This window comes from Odocoileus virginianus, chromosome 20, assembly GCF_023699985.2.
Source record: "Odocoileus virginianus isolate 20LAN1187 ecotype Illinois chromosome 20, Ovbor_1.2, whole genome shotgun sequence".
NCBI lineage: Eukaryota > Metazoa > Chordata > Mammalia > Artiodactyla > Cervidae > Odocoileus > Odocoileus virginianus.
In genome coordinates, this window is record NC_069693.1 from 21321422 (window position 1) to 21328735 (window position 7314).

At 41.3% G+C, this 7314-nt stretch overlaps 1 protein-coding gene across 2 annotated transcripts in view; it reads right to left on the reverse strand.

Annotated features, from left to right (window-relative positions):
• The window catches only part of HYDIN (HYDIN axonemal central pair apparatus protein), a 346758-nt gene extending 340646 nt beyond the window's left edge, over nt 1–6112 (reverse strand). For both annotated transcript variants that reach the window (XM_070451030.1, XM_070451031.1), the window contains exon 1: nt 6030–6112. The gene's annotated coding sequence lies outside the window, so the exon portion shown is untranslated. The remainder of the gene's footprint in view (nt 1–6029) is intronic.
• Nucleotides 6113–7314: the final 1202 nt, after the last annotated feature.

Here is a 7314-nt window from a genome sequence, read left to right on the forward strand (position 1 = left end):
GTTAAATTGCAGTAGAGGCATTATGCAATACGTCAATTCCTCACTTAGGCTCTGTCTAACTCGAATACTTCTAGTCATGATCCTACAATGATTTTTGCCTTATTTCAAGCCTGGCTTCCCCTTGCAAGACATTTTATATGAAGAGCAGCCAAGCTAAGCTCCTTTGCAAGTGTTAATGAGGAAATAGATCTTGGGAGAAAACACATGAAAGAAAGAAACTGCCCTCGGAAACAGCTGCTTCTTTGCTTTTAACAACAGCAACTGTGATGGAGCATGTCACTGTGCCCTGCACTCTGAAATGCGCTGTCCTAAACCAGTGATCTTTAACCTTCGAGGTTCAAATCCGAATGCGGATCAGTTAAAAGCTATGAACACTGTTCCCCAAAGATGAAAATAAACATAAAATCTAAACTAAACTTAACAACTAGAACCATATGGGAGGATTCCAGCCCATACCAACCCAAAACAAGAAGTCATCCTGCCCCTGGGGCCCCTAGGTCAGGCATCCAGAAATGCTTCCTCCCTGACAGGCAGGGTTGACGCAGCACTTCAGTGACTATTCAGCACTGAAGCAGCCACAGAAGACTGTCGACTTTCTGTTCCCCAAAAGATTATGGGAGTAAAATCTCTGCAGGGAGAATGAGGCAGGAGAGTGGGCAGGGTACCACCTTTAAAAGAGTGACATAGCCTGAGGGTGCAACAGACTGAGCGGGGACAAGGTCCAGGATGGCAGCCCCGGTATCTCCCACTAGACCCTGAGCCTCAGTGTGCACTCGCTGAACTGCGTCAGCGTGCTAAATGACACCCCACAGGCACCGTGACCACAAAAGTCAAATAGTGGGCGGTGGCCCAATTCCTGGAAGTCCCCATCCTTTCCTCAGAAGAGCTGGAATGCTCCTCCCACTCATTAGCCTGTGAAATTACCCACCCCTATAAAAACTGACAACCCCATAACCTGGTGCCTCTAATGCCTCTCCTGCCTTCTGAGAGGGCCCACACTCCTCCCTGAAAAAACTTTCACCTCAAAACAAACAACTAACAAACCCATTAACATTAATCCAGAGTCAAGCATCTACTCTATGCAGATCCCAGTTTACCAGTTTAAACATAGCTTCAATACTCACTCATAGGCTATGTGGGTTCTCTCACACTTGATGAGAGTTTTCCTCTTCTAAATATTTTTTGATGTTAACATGTAAAAACATTCTCAAAGCTACTTTAAGCTTGTAAAACTATATCACTAATTAATAATAGATAATAACTTCCCCTCTCCTGTGTGATCACATGAATCACTCTCCCACACAAGCCAGAGGGATTGTTGGGCCTTCCCCTAAATAATTCTAAATTTTCTCATATACAAAATATGAAATAAAATGTAAAACTAAATCTATAAAACTTCAAGAAAAAAACACAGAAGAAAATCTGTGTTACTATGGGTTAGGTGAAGAATTTTAGATAACATAATACATAATAGAAAAAATACTAAATTGGACATCATCACAATTTAAAACTTTGACTCCAAAAGGCAACTCAGTAAGAAGACAAGTGAATAAGAAATGGGTAAAAGATATGAACACAATCTTCACCAAAGAAGAGATAAAATAATCCATAAACTCATGTTGTTCAACATCATTAGGCATCATGGAAATGCAAATGTGAAACAGAATGAGAAAACACTACACAGCTAAAAAAATGATTAAAACAAACTAGACTATCACTAGATGTCATGGGTGTGGAGCAGATGACACTTTCATACTATGCTGGTAGAAATGCAAAATGGTACAGTTAATTTGGAAAACAGTTTCTTATAAAATTAAACATATACTTACCACAGACCCATGTGGCTGAGCCCTGGTGGCTCAGAGGGTAAAGCATCTGCCTGTGATGCAGGAGACCCAGGTTCGATCCCTGGGTCGGGAAGATCTCCTGGAGAAGGAAATGGCAACCCACTCCAGTATTCTTGCCTGGAGAACCCCATGGACAGAGGAGTCTGGTGGGCTATAGTCCACAGGGTCGCAGAGTCGGACACGACTGAGCAACTACACAGAACCTAGTAATCACATTCCTGGGTATTTATCCAAAAATTATAATAACATATGTTGATACAAAGACTTTTCTGGGAATGACTATAACCAGCAACAAGAGAACTTTCTGAGTTAACAGGATCATTCTATACATTTACTTGGATACATAACAATTTTTCAAAACCCACAGTACTGTACATCTATATCTAAAAGGAATAAATTTTGGAAAAGGGTCTATTCAGATCCTCTGCACATTTTTAGTAGGGTCTTTTGCTTTTTTGATGTTGAGTTGTATGAGTTCTTTGTATATTTTAATATTAATCCCTTATCAGATATAGCATCTGAAAATATCTTCTCCCAGTCTGTAAGTGGCCTTTTATTTTGTCAGTTTCCTTCACCGTGCAAAAGCTTTTTAGTTTGAAGTATTCCCATTTGTTTATTTTTGCTTTTGTTTCCCTTGCCTGAAGAGACATGGCCAAAAAATACTTCTAAGATCACTGTCAAACAGCATATTTCTTATGTTTTCTTCTAGAAGTTTTATGGTTACAGGTCTTACATTTCAGTCTTTAATCCATTTTGAATTTATTTCTGGGCATAGTATGAGAGGGTAGTCCAGTTTGATTCTTATGGATGTAGCTGTTCAGTTTTATGAACACTGTTTACTGAAGGAGCTGTCTTTTCCCCATGATATATTTTTGCCTCCTTTGTCATAGATTAATTGCCCATATAAGTGTGGATTTCTGGGTTCTTTATAGATGATCAACAGGTACATGAAAAGATGCTCAAGATCACTAATCAGAGAAATGCAACTCAAAACCACAATGAGATATCACCTCACACCTCTCAGAAGAGATGTCATCCAAAAGACAACAGATAAGTTTTGGTGAGGACATGGAGGAAAGGAAACCCTTGTGCACTGTTGGTGGGAATGTAAATTGATGCACAGCCACTATGGAAAACAGTGTGGAGATTCCTCAAAAAACTAAAACTAGAACTACAATGTGGCTTAGCAATTCCACTCCTTGGTATTTATCCAAAGAAAACAAAAACACTAATTAGAAAAGACACATGCGCCCCAATGTTCACTACAGCATTATTACAATAGCCAATATATGGAAGCAACCTGAATGTCCATCAATAGAAAAATGGATAAAGAAAATGTGGTATATGTACACAGTGGAATATTACTCAGCCATAAAAAAGAATAAAATCTTGCCATTTGTCACAACATGGATGGATCTAGAGGGTATTGTGCTAAGTGAAATAAGTCAGAAAGAGAATATTATAAGTAATCACTTACATGTGAAATCTAAAAAATAAAACAAATGAATAAACATAACAAAACAGAGACAGTCATAGACACAGAGAAAAAACTGTATGGTTTTTTCTGGTGGTTGCCAGAGGGGAGGAGGTAAAGGGAGGAGAGCAATCGGTGATGGGGATTAAGAGGTACAAATTTCCAGTTGCAAAATAAGTGAGTCATGGGTATTAAACATACAGTGTGGGGAATATATTCAATAACTATATATCCTTGAGTGGTGACAGATAACTAGATTTAGAGTAGTGATCATTTTTAAAAGAATAGAAATATTCAATCATGATGCTGTGTAACAGGAACTAACAGTGTTGGAGATCAACTATACTTCAAAAACAAGCAAATTCATAGAAAAAGAGATCAGGTTATCAGTAGTAAGGGGTTGAGGAGGAACCAGTAAGGGAGGGGGAACCAGATGAAGGCGGTCAAAAGGTACAAACTTCCAGTTATAAGATAAATAAGTACCAGGGATGTAATGTACATGATATATACAATTAACTCTGCTGTATGTTATACATGAAGGTTGTTAAGAAAACAAACCCTAAGAGTTCTCATCACAAGTAAAATTGTTTATATTTCTTTAATTTTGTTATCTATATGAGATGATGGATGATGACTAAACTTCTTGTGATAATCTTGTGTATTCCATCCTGAATATGCGTGAACTTCATTATGCTGCACAGCTTAAACTTACACAGGACTGTATGTCAATTATATCTCAATAAAACTTGAAGAAAACATAGCGGTGAATTCTACAGTATGTCAATTATGCATAATAAATCTGACTTTTTAAAACAGCTAAGGACATACTGGGATAAAATATTCATTTAAATTATATCTCAATATAGTATCAATATTTCAAAATATCAATACCAAGGGTATGTAAAATACTCTGATAAATCATTATAAAAAGGACAGTCAGATTTAAATTGGGCAAAGATAAACATTGGCAACCCACAGAAGATCAATTATCAGTAGTAAATAATCATAAACTGCTTTATCTCACTAGTAAGCCAGTAAATGTAAATTACAACAAAGTGGTAAACATTATTTTCCCCATAAGAAAGACAAAGTTTTAAAAGACTGATAATATCAAGTGTTGATGCCTATGCAGGGCAAGCACAATCTCTACAACAAGACTTCAAAACAGTTATATCAATGGGGACGATGGAAATTCAATTTATTCATATTCAGCTAAATGAAAACACACAAAAATAACCTTTATAATAGCCAAGTGATTGTCTTTGCTGCTTAGTCAGTGGGCTGTAGAACGAGGTGAGATGGTGGTTAGTCCTGAGAATACTTGTGTCCATTTCATCAATCAATGCTCAACAGTCAGTCCAGTGCAGACTGAGGAGAGCCCAGAAGGATGCATGAACGATTCTGAAGCTTTAGCAGTCCACCAAGCAGAGTGATGTCCGGGTAGCCACATGAATGGCAACAGCCTCCTCAATGTTCTCAAGGAAGAAACTGAAGAATGAAATGAGGGCTACAGCAAAATTTAGAAGAACAAAGACATAATGGAACAGGGACTTCCCTGGTGGTCCAGCAGTTAAGAATCCGCCTGCCAGTGCGTGGGACACCGGCTCCATCTCTGGTCCGGGAAGACCCCACATGCCCTAGAGCAGCTAAGCCCACAATTACTGAAGTCTGTGCAGACGCACAGAGCCGGTGCTCTGCAACAGAAGAAGCCACCACAATGAGAAGCCCACGTACTTCAACTACAGAGTAGCCGTTGCTCACCGCAACCAGAGAAAGCCCAAGAGCAGCAAGGAAGGCTTTGCCTTCAACTCTGACCTTAGCATCCCCAACCTAATACAGTAGTAAAGCATGGCTCCACTAAACAAGCTCATCAAGAGCACAAATCCTGTCTTTACATTTTTTTTCCTGAAAAACATCCAGATTACTACTAAACATTAAGTAGGTTCTCAATTACTTTGAGGAATAAAGTAAAGGAAAGTGGGGAAGAATCATCTAGACAAAATACATACTGGTTGAAGTATTCTGAAGAGAAAAGGCCAAGACCCTATAGAGGCAGGGCGCAAGAAATCTAAGGTAAAACAGGTGAGGACACGTAGAGAATGGGACACCAGGCGGTTAAGAGTCGTACAGACAGTTCTAAACATGGGGCACTCTATGAACCCAGACTGCTGAACTGTAAAGGGCGGTTAATCATTAGTTATTTCACAGGCGCAGCTATGCAATGAGACCACACAGGTAAATCACATCAGGGTATACCGGGAGTGTATTTGATCCTCAGAGTCATCCTAAGAAGGGAGGAGGGGGTACGGCACCCCATTTTCCCGTTAAGGAAATACAGAAAATGACTTGCCGAAGGCCGAGCTAATTAGAAGTTAGAAGCAAGGTGAACTTCTAACTCTGTCCTTCAGGCTGATGTCTGCTCCTCATCCACACAGGTAGTCTGGGGAACCAACAGAAACAGGAGGCTCCACTATTGAGGGGAGAAGGGGTGAGGAGAAAGACAGTGAGGAGGCTGGGGAGAGATGGGATCTGGAAAGCTTAGGGAATCCCTGGGACAAAGAGCTGGAACACGAGGGGACGCCCCAGCCAGTCCACATACCCCTCATACTGTGACCCCACGACCACTGCGAGGGCCTTCGACCCTGGTGACCTCCACCCCCTGTCAATTCCACGCCCCGTACCCCACCAAGACCCCGCGTCCAACTCACAGACGCCGCAGCAAGAGCTTCCCCCCACCCGGCTCCAAGCAGCGGGCTCTCCTCCTGCGCCGCCTGGTAGCGAAGCTGTTACTATCCGTTGCCACAGCAACCAGGCAACGCCGCACAGCTTAGCAAGCTGCTCGATGATTGGAGAAAGCAAGCGTCCATAGCAACTTCCCGGCAGCGATACTTGTAAAAAAGACTTTGGTTTTTGGAAATTCTTCAGACACCTTCTCTCCCCAAAGGCACCTTTTCTCACCAGACACTTGTCCTAGTTCTCTAAAGCTGCATCATGCATTATCTTATTTAACGCCTATCTGCCAGTGTTGCAGTGAGGTTCTTCATCTCTCCATAAACTTTTAAGGGTCCTTTTTACCTCTTCAGGAGGTCTGTGAACCCTTAAGTTATCTGCAAAAATTTATGTCCCTGTACCAAGTAGGATGGTCCATAATTGTCCAGTCTTAAAGGAGCCAGAAACAGAACACAGGCTGCCAGATGCCCAGGAAAGTCCAAGAGAATAACTGCTCTATGCATTTACCCCCGTCTTTCTTCTCAGAGAATGCAGACAAAAATATAATGCAGTTCTTCCCAGACTCCACTTAGACTGTGGCCTCATTCAAATCCTGCCTTAAGATGCCTCCCAGTGACTCTAACTCTTGACCTTTATTCATTCATTCAATAAATTATCTACTGATCACTAATTATTGGTTGTACATTTACCACAGAGACACTTTTCTAGCCACTGGAAGATAGCAATCATTGAGAGAGAGTCCCTAATTTCTTAGAGTTCTCCTTATGCTGTGGGACACAACAGATGAAGAGACAAGATCACTTTACAATGCAGTAATAAAATATGGTGATACTACGGAGATGTCTAAGGCAATGAGCCCTTTAGACCTGATGGTCAGGAAAGTTCACATTGAGGAGATGGTATCTGAGCTGAGACATGAGAAGGCAACACTTCCCTGATAGTTAAGCTGGTAAAGAATCTGCCTGCAATGCAGGAGACCCCGATTCAATTTCTGGGTTTGGAAGATCCCCTGGAGGAGGGCATGGCAACCCACCCCAGTATTCTTGCCTGGAGAATCGCCATGGACAGAGAAGCCTGGCTGGAGGCTGCAGTCCATGGGGTAACAGAGTCAGACACGACTGAGCGACTAAGCACACATGAGAAGACAGTACCTACAGAGGAGCAGACAGTAACACGTGAAGTGTATAAAAGGGGCAGGAGTAGGTGATTAAGGAAGATTTGTTCAAAGAGATCTGAGCTGTGAGCCCCATTTCCTAACCTCTA